The sequence below is a fragment of the Halichoerus grypus genome, chromosome 2 (assembly GCF_964656455.1).
Source record: "Halichoerus grypus chromosome 2, mHalGry1.hap1.1, whole genome shotgun sequence".
NCBI lineage: Eukaryota > Metazoa > Chordata > Mammalia > Carnivora > Phocidae > Halichoerus > Halichoerus grypus.
The window spans coordinates 200,869,175-200,890,131 of NC_135713.1; the positions used below are offsets into that span (position 1 = coordinate 200,869,175).

The following is a 20,957-nucleotide window of genomic DNA, read 5'->3' on the forward strand; positions in this document are numbered from 1 at the left end:
TTGCTCTTCCATGAAAACCGTGGAGCATCACCTGTATGTGAGAAGACTGGGATTTGTTAACAGTGACTGAGACCATGATTTTTTATGTAATTTTAATTTTGCCAGAGTTTTACCTGTGTGAGTTCCACTTCTGGTCCACGCTCTCAAAAGTGGGACAAAAATGCATGAGACAGTGGTTTTGAAGATACTGGACATCAGTCAATGAAGGACAGTGAATCCCAAGAGAAGGGAAACAACAAGGTGAGTCCTGTGGTTTACTCATCTTACTGACCAGGCGCCCTGCAGGGAGGGGTAGCCAGGTGGAGCTTAGCATTCTCCTGGAGCTGAGGAGTCAGAAGTGGTTGGTGGGGGAATGGGGGGTCCGTCAGGGCAGCTAGAGCTTCCAGAGCAGAGCCCTTAAAAGAATAGCAATGTATGGAGCAGAGAGCTCCAGGGATTAAAAGTCTTTCGCTGTTCAGTGAATACACTGGGGAAAACTACCTGAGGCTGAGGAAAGAAACACCTACAAGGGTTAGGAGGAACAATTTCTAGAGCTCATCTGGGGCCTTTTCCCACCAGCCGGAAAGAAAACCTCACGGTTCATGAGTCCTCAGGTAGAGTAAGTAGGGCAAGATCCACCCTGACCCACATGCTGCTTTGTTCTTGCCTAACAAAACCTAAAAGCATGACCCATAAAAACCTAACTGTTCCAAATGACTGTCCCGGAACATTTTCTTGTATTAGCTCTCCGATAATTTCTTCTCCTCAACATCTCTTTGGATAGTTGAGTAGCTTTGTGAGAATAAATCTGCTACCAGGATATACTTGCAGAAAACTTGTCACCACAGCAGAGGTCCAGAAACTTGTCCCATGTTTTTCATCTACAGCATAAGCATTACTCTTGACTCCCAGTTCCTTTTAGTATTTTCCAGAAAGTAACCCCCCTGCCTCCTGTTGGGATAGGGGTAGGAATGTGGTAAGAGAAGGTTGGGAGCCAGATTTTAGTTTTTTACACCTTATCCTTCACGCCTGCCTTGCTGAATGCCCCCCTTGGTGCCAAGTACCTGAAATTTACTGTGTTTTATTAGCACAAATCAGCTCATTTTTATTAATATCTTCATTTACAGGCATATGGTTTTCAGCTCCGTACTCTCTGTTATGTCATTTACCAAACTGGTTACCCACTTTCTATTAACCTAACTTTTAAAGAAATTTCTAGTTCATTGTGTTTGCCTTTCTTACCTTTTTTATCTAGAACTTCCTTTGAAATTATTTTACTGCCACGTGAGCAGGGCTTTAAAAGAAACACATGTATGTTGTATTACACATATTCAAATGCATGTTCAGACAGTGGTTAGCCAGAAGTTCCTGAGAATTCTTCCTAAACTGCGTACAAGCAGCCCACACTGAAATCTGATGAACTGGGCTCCCCCCTTGCTTTTCTGTTTACTATCTCATTCTACCCATAAGAAAGCTCAGGTGTAAAATGATTCCACAAGATATTCAAGGTCACAAAAATCATACTTCTGTCTCAGAGCTGTTACAAGAATTAAATGAGGTAAATCACTTAGCATGGTTATAGTCTTATCATCATCAAGTAGAAAAAGTTGTTTTTCATGACTATACATCTGGTCCTTGTTCACACTCCGGATTCTGAATGCAGTGTAGGTAGGTCTGTAGGAGAATGGAAAAGATAGAAAGGTACATGAAGGGATAGGACGCAATATGCTCAACCAAGGAATGATGGCATCCCAGAGGAAGTGACAAAAGGATTATTTTATTAGCTCAGTTGTAGGGCTTAACGTTTGTTTGATTTTTGGATTTTTTTTTTTTAATTTTGTAAGCAGCTACGAAACCACAATATGTTGGTAGTACAATGACAAACTAGTAACTCTTTCAGTAGAGTAGGCTGAATCATTCCTTATAATGTGAGAAAAATAAGGTGTAAAACTTTCAGTAATCTCTTGGTCAAGTATCTTTAGCATACTAATGCTACATTCAATTGCATTTTCTGAAATCCCTTAATCTGTTACTTTTCTATTTCATTTTCTTGTGTTTCCAAGTAACTTCTTAAAGTTCCTGCCTCCAGCTATGAAGGCAGGAATAACTAGTACCAGACTAGCCCTCCTGCAATAAACAACTAAGAAAGTGGACAAAAGGGGCACCTGGGTGGCTCAGTCGTTAAGCATCGGCCTTCAGCTCAGGTCATGATCCCAGGGTCCTGGGATCCAGCCCCGCATGGGGGCTCCCTGCTCAGCGGGAAGCCTGCTTCTCCCTCTCCCACTCCCCCTGCTTGTGTTCCTGCTCTCACTTTCTTTCTCTGTCAAATAAATAAATAAAATCTTTTTAAAAAAAGAAAGAAAGTGGACAAAATATGTGAAACAACAGCCTTTAGACACTGGCAACAGGTATTACAAGACTCTGATCCCTGCAAGAAGGGAAACAAATAAGGTGAGCCTTGTGATCACCCTGGCTTTCTGCCCAGAGGCAATTATGGAATCATGGTGTAATAAGAGAGGAAAAGCAGGACCCAAGGGTCTCCTTGAGCCAAAAAGACAAAGATCAGAGTTGGGAGAGGCTGAGGTGGTTGAAATTTGTGCTGCTGAGTACCAGAAAGGAGGTATCTACAACAGAAAGAGTCTCAGAAATCTGCACAAGGGTCTGCTCATGTCTTTGGCTACGTGTGCTTAGAGGAAGACTCCACAAGGCTGACCAAGGAACAATGAACAGAGATAAGACAACTTATGGAAAGCTCTCTGGAGGAAAATGATTGCGTTACATAGATCTGAGGAAAGAGTTTTATCCAAAATATATAAAGAACACTTACAACTCAGTAATAAGACACACACACACCAATGGAAAATGGGCAAGTTATTTGAGTAGCCACTTCACAAAAGAAGCATGAGTGACTGATAAGCATATATAAGCATATATAAAAGTGCTTATTAGAAACCATGGAAATGCAAATTAAAACCATAAAGGAGTATTTTACGGATATTATCACATACCCATTAGAATGACTAAAATTTAAAAGACTGACGACAGCAGGTGTTACAAAGATTGGGAGCAACTACAACTGTAATACAGGGCTGGTGGGAGCGTCCAGTCACTTTGCAAAACAGACAAAGAGCTTCTTGTAAATTTAAGCATATACCTAATTAGTGACCCAAGAATTCCACTTCTAGATATTTATCCAAGAGAAGTGAAAAAGTAAGTCTACAAAAAAGATTCATGCATGAATGTTTATAGCAGCTTTCTTTATAATAGGGCCAAAATTGAAACAACACAAATGTACATCAACGGGTAAATAAATTGTTATATATTCATAAATTAAATAAACTCTGCAATTTAAAATGAACAAACTACTGTCACAAACAACAGCAAGGATGGATCTCAAAATCTTCATGCTAAGTGAAAGAAATAAGACACAAAGAGTATATACTATATGAGTCTATTTATATGAAATTCTAGAATAAGCAAAATTAATCTATCATATAGAAATCAGATCAATATTTGCTTGGAGAAAGATTGGCTGGGAAGGGGCATAAAGGAAATTTTCTGGGGTAGATGAAAATGTTCTATATGTATTGATTTGGGTGATGTTTACATGAATATAGAAAATTATCAAATTTATCAAATTTCAGGTAGCACTGATCTGCTCTGCTTAGCTCAAACTATTTTTTAAACATTTAGGGGTGCCTGGCTGGCAGGGTCGGTGGAGCATGCAACTCTTGATCTTAGGGTCATGAATTCAAGCCCCACATTGACTATAGAGATTACTAAAAAAAATAAATAAAACACTTTAAAAAATTATTTTTTAAGTGTTTAATTGCAAACATTTCCACCTACTGATCCACTTCAAAACAAACGTAAAAAAAGATGTAAAAAAACTTCAGTGGAAGGGCGGCGGGGTGGCTCAGTCGTTAAGCGTCTGCCTTCGGCTCAGGTCATGATCCCAGGGTCCTGGGATCGAGCCCCACATCAGGCTCTCTGCTCAGCGGGAAGCCTGCTTCTCCCTCTCCCACTCCCCCTGCTTGTGTTCCCTCTCTCACTGTCTTTCTCTCTGTCAAATAAATAAATAAAATCTTAAAAAAAAAAAAAAAACTTCAGTGGAAAAATCAGTGTACTTATCATTAATATGTAAATCAACAGTGGTTATTTTAAATATGCACATTAATACTCTTCTCCAACCATGAGTAATTTGTATTCTAAGAGAAACACAGGAAAAGCTTTGGGGCACAATTAAAGAACACTCATCTGTCAGAGGAAGAAGACTAGGGTCCTCTCCTGAGCTACTGTGGTGGGAATTGGCAGTCAGGTAGGATACACCCCCAAATTGACTTCTAAATCTAAGGGATCAATGAGGAGTAAGGATCACGCAACCAGCTCATGATTAGAACTATCAAAATTAAGATCAGAAATGAAGCATGTGCATCAAAAAGTAATTAAAATAAGAAATGCAGGAGATCTGTGCCCAATGAAGGGCCAAGAGAAGAAATACCATTGGTCCTTCTTAGTAGAACAGACAATATCATGATTTATTAGACTTATAAGCACAAACATGGTCATACTAAAGAATCGTAACCACCAGCAGAGAATGCTGAAGAACCCTGATTATCCTACTGTATTTACTGGTGTCTCCTTTTCTAACAGACTCAAGTTATCCTGTTTCCTCAAACTATTTGTTTCTACTCAAAGTTTAGTCTTCCCTGATTGCAGGTCCAGAAAATACCCCAGAATATTTCCTTCTTTGCCACAAGACCACTTTAGAGACCTAAAATTATTGTCACTGTAACAGTAGGTGGCTACACAAAGTTTGGCATTGAATTATTTGTGACATATGTTATGCTATGATGAGCTATTTATTACTGAGAGCAATATATGAGACTACAGTGTGAGTGCTAATCAGTCTATAAACATTTTCTTTAGCTATGAATTCCCATTTGTAGGAAACATTTTTTTTCTTAAGGGCATGGATCATTAACATTTCAATACACCAAGCTTAGATCTGGCAACTTACAGAAATTTTTCAGAGGAGAGGCACACAATCCAAGTGACTATCTTAATTACCTGCATCGGCCCAATTAATTTGTGGTGTATTTCAAGCTGAAACAAAGGCCCAGGAATGAGTCTTGCTGTCCCAGCCTAGCCAGAAGATTCTATGAAGCCTCTCCCTCAGTCATTCCAGGGAAGAAAGACAATAGGATGTAGTTGAGCCCTCAGGGGCTTGGCAGCCAAAAGAAGTAGAGAGGAAGCTTTGCGAGAGCTCATATCAGTGTGGAAAATCACATCACAACCAGCTACAGTGAGGAATTCTTGAGAATGGAAGGAACAGACTGTAAAACAAATGATAAAAGCAAAATTTAAAACTTGTCCTGAGGAGGAGTTTTACTGCCTGAATCAACAGATGTGCAAAACTCAGAAACTCCTCAGAGACCTTTACTACCCTCTTGATTGTATATGGTTCCTTTTCCTTTATAAGTGAGTATCACAGGTGTGTCCTAAAGCTGGATTCTGGGAGGATCCTCTGCCAACCAGGAAGCACCTACCATCCACCAGGAAGCAACTGCCTGAGTGTCCTTACTCCCCAAGCACTTTTCTGTTAAATCCCTTGCATGTGACCACAAGTTTGAATCAGGCCAGAGCTTGCTCTCTTCAAAGCTCTTGCTCTAGTTTGAATTGTTTCTACTGCATAACAAATTAATGCTATGTAACAAGTCAATGCTTACATAGAATAGGTGGAAACGCAGATGGTATGTTTTGTAAGGATGCTAAGAATAACTATAACCCCAACACCTATCAAATCCCCACAAGTTTGGTGATGTCTGAAATTCCATCATTGCAAGTTTACATCTTTGGGTTCAAGTAGAAAAATCGACTAACATGTAAAGAACATGTGGACAGATAATTAAATTATTATTAGTCATCAACCACTTACTATGAATTTTCCTATTTTAAGTGTTTCCAAGAGAACAAAAGTCCCAAAGATTTATATATAAGAAGGTGAAAATATAAACCTTATGCACCAACCAAATGGAATGGAGCCAATTGGGAGGAAGGAAATCAGGGCAGATCAGGGTCCTGAGGATCTTGGGAGAAGAAGCACATCAAGAAAACAAGAACGGGAAATAAGCAGTTGCCCAAGACCCATTTTACCTATTTCACAATTCTATAAATTATCTGACACAGGGAAAGGTCCACAGTTAGTACTCCTAGAGGAACAAAAGCCCAAGATGACCTTTCTCCAACCTACTCAAGAAATGACTGAGTGAAATCAGTGAAAAATCACTGTGGTCCCTTTGAGAATGGTAAAGTGCAGTAGCTTTAGGCCATGGTGTCAGGCAGGTGCTGGATGACCACCAGCTCATATTTCAGAGAAAGTGTTCCTCTATTGGAAGTCTGGGTTGGGCCAATTGGGTCTCCTTGGTTTCATGTATGATGACATATGTTTTATTATAGAGGATTCTCAGAGTGGAAAACATAATAAGGCATTTCAAAACCAATAAAAAGACGACTATACATCTGAATCAGGATGCCTACTCTTTCAGGGTTCCCTGACCCAGTTCCAACATGGGGGTTGGGGTCTCCCTACACACAATATCAGGCATTCTTGGACACCAGTGTCCAAGAATTCAACTCAATTCTGACTCTACCTATCCAGAGATAGCATCAGACTCCAGGGGTTAATAGTTCAGCCCTACAAGACTATCCCCCAAACCCCACTTCAAACTCCAGTCACAAGACCCAGGCTGTTACCTGTGCTTCTGACTAACTAGCTACAGATTGGAGGTTTCAATGACCTCCTCCTCAGGCTCAATTAATTTTCTAGAGCGGCTCATAGAACTCAGGGAAACACTATGTTAACCAGTTTATTAAAGGATATGATAGAGGATGCGAATCAACAGCCAGATAGAGAGTTACACAGGGAGAGGTCCTGAACAATGAAGCTTCTGTCTTCATGGAGCTTAGGGCCCAGCTCAGTGGCACATGGAAGCATTCTGGTTCCCCAAGCATGGACCCTCTCTGAAAAAGGACCAAAAAACTGTCCTCTTGTCCTCTTTATGGAGGCTTCATTACTGTCTGAGTCATTGGCCAATGGCTGATTCAACCTCCAGCTCTTTCCCCTTCCTAGAGGTCAAGGGTGTGAGACTGAGAGTTCCAACTCTCTAATCATATGATTGGTCCTGGCAGTCCCCCACCCTTGCATGGGGTCCAAAAGTCACCTTCATTAATAATAATACACCCATTTCACCTTATGGTTCTGAAGCATTTTCAGGGACTGTGGATGAAGACCGAATATACTAGAGAAATACATTTTGATCATCTGAATGACCAGATATATATTTCTTATAAATCATTATATTGCCCCTACCAAGTGCCAAATGCTATGCTAGTTCTTACTCAATAAATTCATAGTCTGGCAATCGATCGACAAGTAAACCAATGAGAACAGTATAGGAGAAGTGCTTGAATGCTGGATGAATCTAGAAGAGGGTTCAAACCCACTTTGAAGGAAGGCTCCCCACTGCCCACTATGCAGACCTTGAGGAGGGTGAATTCTGTGCAGAGGGAGTGTAAGTATAATGCACTCGCAGGCATGGAGGCGGATGGGGGTGTCCAGAGTGTGGAATGAGTGAGAGGTGAAAGGGTGAAGGCCAGAGAAGGAGACGCCAGGATCCGTCATCATCAGGTCTTTCTTATATGCCCTGCTAGGAATTCATGTAAGCCTGCACCCCTGTTTGTATTTACACCCCCACCTTGTTCCAGAGAGCATTTAAAGTGGTTGTTGTCATAGAGCTTGGATTGTATTATGAATGCAATTGAGTGTAATTGAAGGATTTTAAGCAGGGAATGACATGCTCAGGCATGCATTTAAGAAAGATTACTCAGGCAATGCAGAAAATAAATTGTAAGGGGTACAGGGAAAGGGACGAGACTTCAGGCAGTTAAGGCAGAATAGAGGCAATTACAATAATCCAAGGAAAAATGAGGCAGGCCTGAACTAATGCAGTGGCACTGGGAATTCAGAGGGGCTAGGTAGATTTGAGATGTACTTAAGATTGGACAGATTAATTTCTAAGCTAGTGGACCTAATGACACTTAACGCTATGGGAGTAAACTGAGTAGAAAGAAATTACTCAGGAAATGTGTCTTGATCAGGAATTTGAATAAGGGAGACAAATGATCTAGACAATTTGCCTGATATTAGAGAGCATTTATAGTGTAGAAATATACAGTTTCAAGTACTGTGGATTTACTTTGAATTTCCATTTGAATCACCAGCCTAGTTTCTTTTGAGCACAGCCCAATTTCTTGCAAGGTACAAACTCCAGGGATTGTCATAACTGCCCTTGAAGCTGCTCAGTGCATTTTTTCACAGGAGAACTGTTGCTATAGCAACCCCTCAAGATGTAAAAACACATCTCACTCTCATGTCTACTTTTCAGCATGCAGAAACTGGGGGAGGTGATGTTTCTCTAGAAGGGAAAACACCTTCCCAGTTAAAGCAAACACGTTCCACAGGAATTTAAAGTCCAATAACTTGAATTAGACATTGTAAGTGAAAATGTTTAGTACAGAACCTGGAAAATAATTCTTTCTCAGTAAGTCTTCATGGGATCTGAAACCACTTAAAAAAAAAAAGAAGAATTTTAACAATTATCATTGAAAGAACTGACTTTAATTCAAAAGCAAAATTTGAGAAATTTAAATATCATAGAGTGTGGCTTATAGAGAAATAAATTGGGGTAAAATGTTCGTGTTTGGGATGAGGACACGTTTTTGTAAATGGGGAGTGGATTTAAAAGAGATGATAGTAAAGGTTTGGCTGTATGGGAAGTTCATGCTTTCCTTCTAAGAGTTTCAATAGGGGTGTAGAATCACTACCTAAATGAAAATTTAGGCTATAAAAATATGCGCAGCTGAGAGTGATTCTGTTTTAAAATGTGTATGTAACAGTAACGGTTTTATCCTAAAAACATAAAGATGGCTTAAGATTAGGTTGTTAATGTGTTCAAATCCATAGATAGCACACAAAAAAACAAGCTAAAAAGTAGTCTTGAAAGATACCTAAAAGACATTTGATAAAATTCAATACTACCCATCCTTCCTTCCTTCCTTCCTTCCTTCCTTCCTTCCTTCCTTCCTTCTTTCTTTCTTTCTTTCTTTCTTTCCTTCCTTCTCTTTCTCTTTCTCTTTCTCTTTCTCTCTTTCTCTCACAGAGCAGAGTCTGTTCCTGTAGGGATTAGGATTATATCACAAGGACAGTGAGAAGCAACCCAGGGTTCTGAATAGCAGAGGTTGAGAAAAATGAAGAGATTGAGAGATATTTGGGAGGTAGAATCTGCAATGCTAGCAATTGTTCGGGGTGATTGGGTAGTGGTGCTATTGTGTGAGATACTGTATATGGGTGTGGGTGGACCCTGGAGGAGGGGCAGGTTCCCAGGGAAAGGTCAGTATGGCACTGTTGATGAGAGAATGCATCCTGGCTCTGACTGCCCAGGTTCAAATCCATCTTGATCGTTTTGGGTGAATCTTTAAACTTTCATAATTTTGGCTTTTTCATTCATAAAATAGAGATGATACTAATGGAATCCACCTTGAGGGGATTATCTGAAATTACTCCTTTAGTGTTTAGCAGAATCTTTGCCAACATGACTGATACTTAGTAGGTGGTCTTTAGCATTATGATCAGTTGTAGTGTTTAGATGCATTTATTCCAAAGGGTCTGGAAACATCCAGAAAAGGACACTTAAAAGATATTTGGCTATAAAGGCCTGGACCTCTGGAAAGAGACTTGAACCAGATGTACATTTGAGAATCGACACGTACATAGTATTTGAAACATTTTTAATAGTGGGGAAAAGATTGATTATTGAATAAATGGTTGTGGTAACTGGTTAGTCACTAGAGATACAAAATGAAGTTAAATCTTTCTCACAATCTGAACATATAATGTAAAAGGATTAAGTGCCTTAATGTAAAAAAAAGGAAGTGTTAAAATATTACCTTAAGATAAGAAAATTCTTTGTAAACCAGAAACACAAAGGAAAAGCTTTAAAAGAGAATATAGATGTATTTGAATACACTGAAGTTTTTTAAAAATTAAAACTAAAAACCAAAGTTTTAAAACAAGAACACACTGGAAAAATATAACAAGTAACATGAAAAGAAACAAGGAAGAGGCTAACAAAAGTAGATAAAGCATATGATCAGATACTTAACAAAAGAAAAAAAAAATTAACAAAAGAAGAAATGTAAATTAAATCAACATTACATATTATTTGCCCATTAGACCAGCAAAATATCTTAACATTTTGAAGTTTTAATGCAAATTAATTGTGAGTGAAGGTAAAAGCAAATATGTACTCTAAAGCAGTAATTATGCAATTCTTTGTTCATTTACCAGTAAAATAGATTTCTAAAATTATAAACACTTTCATATTTTTTAAAAAGATTCATTATTTATTTTAGAGAGAGAGAGAGCATGAGCGGGAGGGGCAGAGGGAGACAGAAACTCAAGTAGACTCTGTGCTGAACATGGAGGCCAATGGTGGGTTCAATCTCATGACCCTGAGATCACGACCTGAGCTGAAACCAAGAGTCAGACGCCCAACCGACTGAGCCACCCAGGCGCCCCACAAACTCTTTCATTTTTTAGATTAATATTTATTCTTAACTTTAAAGAGTTGTAATATTATAAATATTGATATCTAAAACTAAAACTATATCACTCATCTACATTTTTGCAATGCAGTCTAAATCTAAGAATTATTTGACATCCACGATCATTCACTTTTAAAAAATAGGCTCTTCTAAAAATAATAAATAAATAAATAAATAAATAAATAAATAAATAAATAAATAATAGGCTCTTCTTTAAGATTTGGAAATTATACTCAGTTTTATTTCTCTTTGAATTTATATTTTTATTCCCCTTCCTTCGTATATCTTAATCCTAATATATTTTATACTTCTACAATTTCATTGATCATTTTCTGATTTGATCATTTTTTATCCACAACAAAATTTAACTTGAAATTTTTAAAACCTTTTATTCTCTCTAACCATGCATCTTTTCTGGAGTGAGTTGTGTTCATAGTTATCAGTAGTATATAATTGAGCAGAACTATATATAATATTAAATATTTTATAAATAACCAGTAAACATAAAAAGTAAAATTTTAATGGATATCCATCTTTGTGGTAGGCTGAATAACAGTTCCCAAAAATGTTCTTACTCTAACATCCGAGACCTGTGTTACATGACCTAAAAGTAGAAGACGGAAGTGGAAAAGTCAGAGATGAGACGATGGGAGAAAAGTTAAGAAACATTCCAATCTTTCCAAGAAAGATTCCAAGAAAGATCTCCAAGAGAGATCGTCCACCATTGCAGGAACTGAAGATGGGGAGGCCAGCAGAGGGCCCAATGAGGGTGGCCTCCAGAAGCTGACAACCAGTAAGAAAATGAGGGCCCCCGTCTTACAACCTCAAGGCACAGAATGAGGAAGGAAACAGATTCTACCCTAACATCTCCAGAGAGGAGACCTCGTGTTCTCTTCAGAACATGCTTTCTTATTTTTTGCAATAGGAGCAGGCTGAGCATTCTCCAAATCCTCAAGTTCTGATTCCTTTTTGCTTAATAATGCCCTTTAATTTTTCTCTCTCTTCTCACATTTCACTGTGAGGAGTAAGGTGTAAGGAGAAACCAAGCCATGCCTTCAACAATTTTCTTAGAAATCTCTTCAGCTAAATACCCAGTTTCATCGCTTGCAAGTTCTACCGCCACAGAACACTAGAACACAAGGATGCCAAAGTCTTTCCCCTTTGTGACAAGGATCTCCTCTCTCCCAGTTTTCAAGAACAAGTTCCTCATTTCCATTGCAGACCTCACCAGAATGTCTGTTAGCGACCACATTTCTACCAGCATTGGGTTCATGATGATGTGTATACTCTCTGACACGATAGTGGCTTCCCCCATAGGGCTTCTCTTTGCTCCCTGAGCCCCCACCAGAGTCGCCCTTAATGGACCTAGTAAAGTCACCTTGCCACCAAATGAAATGCCACATCAGAGGCATTGTTTCAAGATCAGGAGCAGCTTAAATTGTAAACACATAAACAGAAGGACCGAGGACTTCTTCCTGACTTCTTCGTGTCTCTCTAGCCCACACGGGACTCTTTCCAGAATACTGACTTAGGCAGAATATCCATCTGCTCTCTTACTAAATGTAATACCTCACACTTCTCCCATTTGGGTCAAATTCACTGTGAATTCCATTTTAGGACATCTAGGGCAGAGGGATCACATGCTGATTCTCCTCTACCTGTGCGAGCAGGGACAGCTGCACTGATACAAGATTTTTATTTAAAAAAAAAAATAACAAAAACGTGGAGAACATAAGTTTCAAGATCTTTCGGTAGAAGACAGAACCTTCTGAAGCACAGAACACACTAAAGACAAAGCCCTGTGGACAAGCCATGGGGAGAAGGAAAGGGTCAGAGCAGTGAGGGGAGAGCCAAGCTAGGAATCCCCGAGAGTGACCCAGCGAACATGCGTAATGGCCAGTTCACCTGGAACTCGGCCCCGTGTCCCCAACTAGTTAAATGTGTGACTTAATCAAGTCACTTATCTTCCCAAGCTTCTAGTCCCTCTTCTATTGAAAAAAAAAAAAAGCAAGGATTAGATTAGATGGCTTTTAAAGATTTTTTTTTCTGCTAAAATTCTGTAGTTTTTAATACATTCAGACATTCTTTCACATGCTCTGACTACTAGAAACTCCACCTTCTTTTAATAAATTCTATTTACTTGCAGGTGGTTGGACTATTAAGAAAAGCAAATTGTTTAAATAATGTCTGACTTTTTGACTGGCTTGACTCCCCTAACGGGCCATATATATAAGTTTTTTTTTCTGGGTAGTGATTTTTTAGGTACATCAATCAAGTAGTCAGCATTTATTGCATGGAGCTAATTAACTTTCAAAATGACATTTTCATTTGTAACATGGGTTGAGATTTGAACTCAGATCTCATCAATGAAAAGCAGCTGCACTAATAATCCGAGCCCCTAATTCTCCCTGCTTAGCTTCACCATAAATGTGTGATTAATCGCAGGTTTAAGGGAGTTCTCAGTTACTGTGAAAACAAATCATTACCAGAAACTGGCATTCCCAATTTATTTTATTTATTTTATTTTTATTTTTATGAGTTATACCCTATTCTCCATATTTTCCATATGTTCTGGGTCCTTTTCATCATTCAGGACCTCGTGGAAAGCTCAGCTCACCCCATCTCCTAATGGGTCACGATAAACAGGAGAATGTCATTTTCTCTCCACTTTTCCATTTCAAAGGATGTAGAAATATGAGCACTGTCTAGGAAGAGGCAAAAGAATGGAGTCTTGGACAGCAGGACAGAGTGAACACAGAGATAAATGCAGTTATTCTACATCTTAGGTCACTACCGCAAACGCAAACGTCAGCTCCCTGTTAGATCCAGACACATGAGTGGTTAGGAACCTGGGAGTGGGCAGAGGGACCTCGACGGTGGCTTATCTTTACTGAATTCTCCTTCACTTTTTCTGTTTTGGGGGAAAGTTACGTAGGGAAACTAGAGAAACAGTTTGACCTCTGCTCTCCTGTTTGTCAGGTACCAAGAATCGTTAGAGGAATTTTACCATTTGGAGAGTATTTGAGGGATATTCTGATTAAATAAACTTTGAAGGGGCTGAGGCACTCATCAAGAACATGGACACCAAAGCAGTGAGAACTGCCTTGGGAATCCAGTTGGAAGAGACATGTCTTAGTAAGATGCCAGGGACAGAGATGACATTTGGCGCAGTCAAATGCAAGCCTGAATCTGAAGTCACAGGTGCATGCAGCCTCTCTCACCTGCCCCTCGAATCTGCAGCTCCGTGTAGACCAGCATTTCCAGTTGAGGACCAGCAAAGAATTAATTTATTTGACAACAGTTCACAAGACTTCACAGCAATATTAGACAGGTTAGGGAGTGTGTATGTGAGTGTGTGAGTGTGTGTGTAACTTATGTCTTACACACCAAAATATCCCAAGTCCTTGAGTGTTGTGAGGACACCTTTTCAATGAATAATCTACAGAAGTTGCCTTTATCCTCTCTCTTATGAGGAAGGCAAAGACCTCTCTGCTTAAATGGGTGGCTTTTCTAAAGGAATTTAGGCTTCTCATGGTCAATGCTTTCTCCACGTTCCTGTTCTTACTGAACTTTCCTTTATTTCATTTACGTCTCATGGGAGTGTTCTCTTTTCCCCACCCAATATAAGCCCTGAAAACACATCCCCCTTTGCCTGACCTTCCCCCAAAACCACCACCCTAAGCCAGTTCTGTATAATGAACACATAAGGAAGTTTGAAGTTAAACAATGAAACAAAGTAGTTCCATTGCAAGATCTCAGAGTAACCAACTGAGCAGGTCTTTGCAGGGTAATTCCATTGGCTGATCCCTTATCAGGAAATTTCTCACTGGCTGTCTCTTTGTCTGCCCTGTTTTAAACTTCCTTCTTTCTCTCGTGGCCAGCCTCCAATTTCCTCCTCCCCATGCTGACTTGTTTCTTCACCAAAATAGTGCAGCCCTCCACCCACTACCTCAAAGGTTTCGGGCCCACCATTACCTAGCCCAAATCTCAGGTTGCTCTAGGAGACAAAAATGGTTTTACTTTGTCTCAGGATCAAATTCTTAGGCAGACCAAGCTTCCCCCACCAACCTTTGTAAGTAAAGAAGAGTTAATATGAAATGCCATCTCCCCAGTATGAATTATATGAGCACCCCAGAAAGCAGAACTGCCAACAATCAGGTCTCTTTGTGTTTTGTTTTGTTTTACTTCTTATAGTGTATTTTGTTTGTCACCCAAGGTCACCCTCACCTGTACTCACACTCTTAATTTCTGTCTGTTTCTGTCTCTCATTCTCTCTCTCTCTCTCTCTCATACACACACACACACACACCCTTCTCTTTCACTCACATATTCTCTTTAAAATCCACACATTGGGGGGTGCGTGGGTGGCTCAGTCAGTTAAGCGTCTGCCTTCGGCTCAGGTCATGATCCCAGGGTTCCTTGCTCAACGGGGAGTCAGCTTCTCCCTCACCCTCTGCCTGTCACTCTGCCTACCTGTGCTCTCTCTCTCTGTCAAATAAATAAATAAATAAATAAAATCTTTTTTAAAAAAAATCCACACATCGGTAAACATAGGAAATCAAATGAACTAGTCATAATCCTTACTCTTTCAGTGTCTCAATCTGAGACAGAGGGAAAAAGAAAAAAAAGAAAAGAGGAAGGTCACAGAAAGCAAAAGACAGGAGGGCAAAAAGTGGAAGTAATGAAGAAGAAAAAACAAGTTAAATAGGTAGTGTCTTAGCGTGTTTGACCGCAGGGGATCAAGGAAGCAGTGGAAAAGTGAATTCTAAGTGCGGGCGTAACTGCCTGTGAGCAGTGTCTCCCAGCGTGCAGCTCAGCCCTGGATCATCCCAAGGTGGGGGTTAAATGCTGACATAAACCTCGGTACACAGCCGACGTGTCCCCCTGGAGACGTCACACAGTCTCACTCAGCTGTATCTGCCTTTTATGTAAGAGCTACGCCCTCTTCCTCTGCAGAGAATGACAGCCGGAGGGGAATGAGGTTATTGGGATTAAAACAAAACAAAACACAAAAAACACCGATTACAGACCTTTGTAATTTTTTTCTCTTTAACTTTATTAAGATGTAAGAAATGTAGCTGTTTCTCCGGCATTAACAAAGAATAGCTTGATTTTTATGTTTTTCTTCTCGTTCTGGCACAATGTTGACCAAAAATTGGGACCGCGGAAAGGAGATTCAGAACATAAAGATCAGGGTCCATGCGTCTGGGTGAGCAGGAAGCTGTGTCCCCAGGAGGTCTTTTCTTATAACATTTCCAGCCTTATAATTCACCCTTCTGAGGTTTAGCAAAGTAACCAAAGTAGCCGAAGCAGGGGGTGTTAATACAAGCCAAACCTCAGCCCCTTTCAAGGCTCCCTCTGGTGCCTTCTGAGCTTTAGCACAGCTCCTCCACCCTGAGTCACCACCACCCGCTTTGAAACCGTGTCTTTGGAGAAGGTCATGCCCACAGACACGTCTTTCTCGGTGTGTGACCGGCCTCTGCCAACTTGTGGTGAGACTTTGCATGCCAAATGTAACCAATTACAGGAGTCCCCATCCTGTGGCTGAAGGCATCTGTTTGTGGGAGTATATTCCCTGCATGCTGGGATTAGAGACCACTGGGCTCCCCAGGACATCTGGAAGAGAGTCCTCCTGGAGCTGGCTCTTCCCCACTGCGGGCATTAGCCTCCCTTATGCCAGTCTACAGCTGTATCTTTTAGACCAAGGCCTGTGAAACCATCAGCCACCCAAAAGAGGCTTCTGGGCCACCCAACAGCCATTATGTCTTTCATCTCTTGGATCCCAGAGCCTTCAGGGAAACTGGGACAAAATGGGGAAGTGACTGAATAGACTCAAAAACGAAATTGAGAAATAGCTTGAAAACTGTCCCCAGGGGCACCTGGGGGGCTCAGTGCATTAAGCATCTGCCTTCGGCTCAGGTCATGATCTCGGGGTCCTGGGTTCGAGCCCCACATCGGGTCTCTGCTCAGCGGGGAGCCTGCTTCTCCCTTTCCCTCTGCTGCTCCCCCTGCTTGTGTGCTCTCTATCTCTCTTTCTCTTCCTCTCTCTCTCTCTCTGTCAAATAAATAAATAAAATCTTAAAAAAAAAAAAACTGTCCCCAAATTAGAGGGCAACACTTTTTCAAGCTGATCATGAAAATTTTGAAGTATCTATCACATCAGTTCCCTCTTGTCCGATTCCATGACCCTTTCATTATCTCCCATCTGGATTCTTATAACATCTTTGCCAGCATTCTGCTTCCCTCTGATCCCTCTGTCTTCCAAGTTATCATGTTATCTTTCTGAAAATAAACATCTAAGAATATTTCTTATCTTTAGTGGTTTTCCCTCCTCTATGGCATAAAATGCAGAATTTTTAATATATGCCCTTCTCACACACTGGGATGTTTACATTTCCCACCCATGTTGTGTACGTCCATGTCAGTATTCCTCTATTACCCCTTCTGGAATGTTCTTCTCCTGCTTCTCGTATTAGCAAAGTGTTGCTCCTCCAAAGACCAACCCATTCCGTCATCTGCTCTGTAAGGTCTTAAAGCCCTTCGATAGAGCTACTTCTGCTTCTACTTTGGTTTTATCTTCCATCATGCATACCTCTTTTATAATATGCATCCTGTTGTAAACTATTGACATCATGAGTTAATAGTTTGGTTCCTGTAATATAAAATAAACTCAAGGAGAATATAGACCACATTTTGGATCCTAATGTAAGACATGGCATATAAAAAGTGTTCAATAAATATTTGATAAATAGCTGATGAAAAAATGAATTAATAAATGAACAAATGGTTCATTCAGTGAAACTAATGGAAAGCATGTTTGCTATGAATAATGTAAAACAGTGGCTAATCTATGCATAATTCCATGCGTTCACATACACATGAAGAATGACACAATTTATATAAAGCCTACACTTTACATTTTCTTTGGATATATACATGCAACTTGCATTTTTTTTTTTTACCGAAAAATAAGCCCTGAAGGTCTTTTGGAGTCAGGTCTGCCTGTATTTGTTTGCCTTGGGTTTTTGTTTTTCATTTTGCCTTTCTGATTACTCCTTTGGATTCCAGAGACCAGGTATATCCCAAATTTTTAAGCTGTCCTTCTTGGCTGTAAGATGTTTAGGTGGACTCTAATTTTTTTTTTTTTCACTCTTAGGAGCAATTGCCGCTATGAAATCTTTGGGCAGATATGCATCCTTGTGTACATATGCATGTTTTCCTTAAAGGTGACACCTGAGAAAAATTGCTAGGTCATAGGAAATGTACTTTGTACCTGTCACTCAGTCCTATAGAGTAGCTACTTCTGTGTACCCTCACTGACATCAGACACACTAAGTGATTATCTATCTTTCTGCTGTTCTAGCCTCCCATTGCATCCCCACAAAATTCCTCATTGATATAGTCTGGAAATTTAGTTTCAGACCTTTCCTTCCTTCCTTTCTTTCTTTCTTTCTTTCTTTCTCTCTTTCTTTCTTTCTTTTTTTTTTTTTTACAATGAGTGTTTATTAAACTTAGCATTAAGTTTTCCTAATGCGTTGCTCATCTTTGATTTTTCTACCACATTATTTGCTCTCGGATTCATCTTTCTTACTGCTGGTATGTATCTTCTTTGTTGTTGTTTTTTTTTTTAATTTTTTATTTATTTACTTGTCAGAGAGAGAGAGAGAGAGCACAAGCAGGGGGAGCAGCAGACATAGGGAGAAGCAGGCTCCCCGCTGAGCAAGGAGCCTGACTCGGGACTCAATCCCAGGACCCTGGGATCATGGCCTGGGCCAAAGGCAGACGTTTAACCAACTGAGCTACCCAGGTGCCCCACTGGTATATATCTTCTCCCAGGAGTTTAACGGTCTTATTATTTATATGTGGAAAACTAGCTTCCCTTCAAACTTATTCATGAATACCTCTAGGTAAAAAATTATAGGCTAAAAGAAATTTTCTTAGAGCATTTTAAAATTTAAATAGCATGTAAAATGCTCACTGTGTTCTTACATTCATATTGATTAGAACTCGTATGTCAATATGATTCTCCATCTATTGTAGGTAATCCTTATTTTTTTTTCTACTCTGATAGCTTTAAAATTCTTCTCTTGATTTGGACATTCTAAAATTTAAATATATTTGTATGGAACACTGGAGGTTGATAAGTAATTTTAAAAACTTCTAAATATTTGGATGTCTTATATTAGATGGATAGACCATCTGAATGATGAAATGCTTATTGTATTTTATTTATTTATTTTTAAAGATTTTATTTATTTATTTATTTATTTATCTATTTTTAGAGAGAGAGAGAACGAGCAAGCAGGAGGAGGAGCAGAGGGGGAGGGAGAGGAAGGGGGAAAGAATCCCAGACGGACTCTGTGCTGAGAGCGGAGCCCAACGTGGGGCTCCATCTCACAACCTTGAAATCATGACCTGAGACAAAACCAAGGGTCAGATGCTTAACCGTCTGACCCATGCAGGCACCTCTGGATTTTATTTTAGATTCAATGCCAAAAGACCTAGACTGAGTTCTTTTTTTTTTTTTAATTTAAATTCAATTAGTCAACATAGAGTACATCATTAGTTTCAGATGTAGAGTTCAGTTATTCATCAGTTGCATATAACACTCAGTGTTCATCACATCATGTGCCCTCCTTAATGCCCATCACCCAGTTACCAGATTCCCCATCCACCTCCCCTTCAGCAACCCTCAGTTTGTTTTCTGTAGTTAAGAGTCATGGTTTGTCTCCCTCTCTGATTTCTTCCCATTCAGTTTTCCCTCCCTTCCCCTGTGATCCACTGAGTTCTGATCCTAGCTCTATACTGATAAGCTTGTGACTATCATCTGGGTTTAAAACTTCTCTGGGCATTACCTTCCTCTTTGTTCATATAGGAAATAAGGAGGTTATAGAAAGTTATGTCTAGGATCCTTTTCAGTCATAAAATCGTGTGCAAGGGACTCCAAGACTTTACAAACCTTAAGAGATTTGATATGGTTCTTTTTTCTTTCTCAAGACAATATCAAACCTATACTATCCCAGTGATATTCCTATCTATTATAACTATTTCATGGAAGTGATTTCTAGAAATATAATGTCTCTTAACTCCCTTCTGTGTGTTTCTTTTTATTGCAACTGCATTTCTTTTGAAAGTATGACATTAAAAACTGGGAGAATACATAAGTATAGGAATGTTGTTAAATGTTTCTTTTAATCTAGGTCAGTGAATTAAAGAAGGAGTCTATATGTGAATACTATATATATTCCAACTTTTGCCAAAAGGATACTTAAATATTCACAAAGGGAATTCTAGAAAGCAAAAGGTTTCTCCCTCCAAAAGGCATAGGAGCCCTCTGAATTAAAGCTTCCGACCTCTGAGTACCAGGCTGCCCCTGATTAAAAACAAATGGAACATATGCTGTGGAGCATAAGTCTACCTGATTTATGGTTTGGAAAATTAAGTTACTATTACTTATGGGCCTTGGAAGCAAAGGCCCAATGCAATAGCTAATTGAGAGTAGAGAAGGGGTATATGCTGAAATTGGGAAAATATATTTTAGAGAATGGCTGAGTGAAGACATCAGGGTATGTAATTAAATGGCCTTAAAAAAAAAGTCACACTCTCAACAACCTCTTATATCAAACAATTGGAATGTGTTGGTTTTATTAACTGGTCTTCTGCCATTAGTTCCATCAAGCTGGGTACTACTGAGTAAACCTTCCCTGTTGACGGACTCTAGTAAACATATTAAAACTCCCATGACCAGGGTCATTCTCCCATAAATAAAGACTCTTTAAAATGCAGGCAATTATTAGGTTTCGGTAAGCTACACAGATGCCTTCTAGGTTCTCAAGAGTCAGTCTTAAGAGTGTATTTTGATGAGTTTTTGGACTCATCAAATACATTTCCAATAAATCCTGGGAAGGAATTTTGTTTTCATAGGAATCAGGGACCAGAAGGTTCTGGCTGTGAAAGTTAAACCCTGGAGGACCAGGAGGGAGGGAGACCATGCCCATCACCCTTGCCTCCACTTCTCTTCCCAGTGTAAATCCATTTTCCAAGCAGCTCAGGAAGTTGCAGGGTAAGGAACTAAAAATATCAGTTATTTCTCAGAATTGGGCTGTGATAAAATTGGTGACATATGTAGAGACTTTTTATTTTTAGTGGACAATCAAACATTCCAGACTGATTGCTGTAATTTGCTCGAACAAGTACTAAAAATCTTTGAAATTGAAGGGTGATGCTGTATCATCATAAGAAGACCACTTTTACTCTCATTGCACTTGGTGACTGAGAAATATGGATATATACTTATTTAAATACAATGAAGA

At 39.6% G+C, this 20,957-nt stretch overlaps 1 long non-coding RNA gene across 1 annotated transcript in view; it reads left to right on the forward strand.

Moving 5' to 3' along the window:
- The window catches only part of LOC118530365 (uncharacterized), a 101,461-nt gene that overhangs the window by 47,454 nt on the left and 33,050 nt on the right, over window positions 1-20,957 (forward strand). The window contains exon 3 of the long non-coding RNA XR_004914620.2: window positions 106-240. This is a non-coding gene — a long non-coding RNA (uncharacterized LOC118530365). The remainder of the gene's footprint in view (window positions 1-105; window positions 241-20,957) is intronic.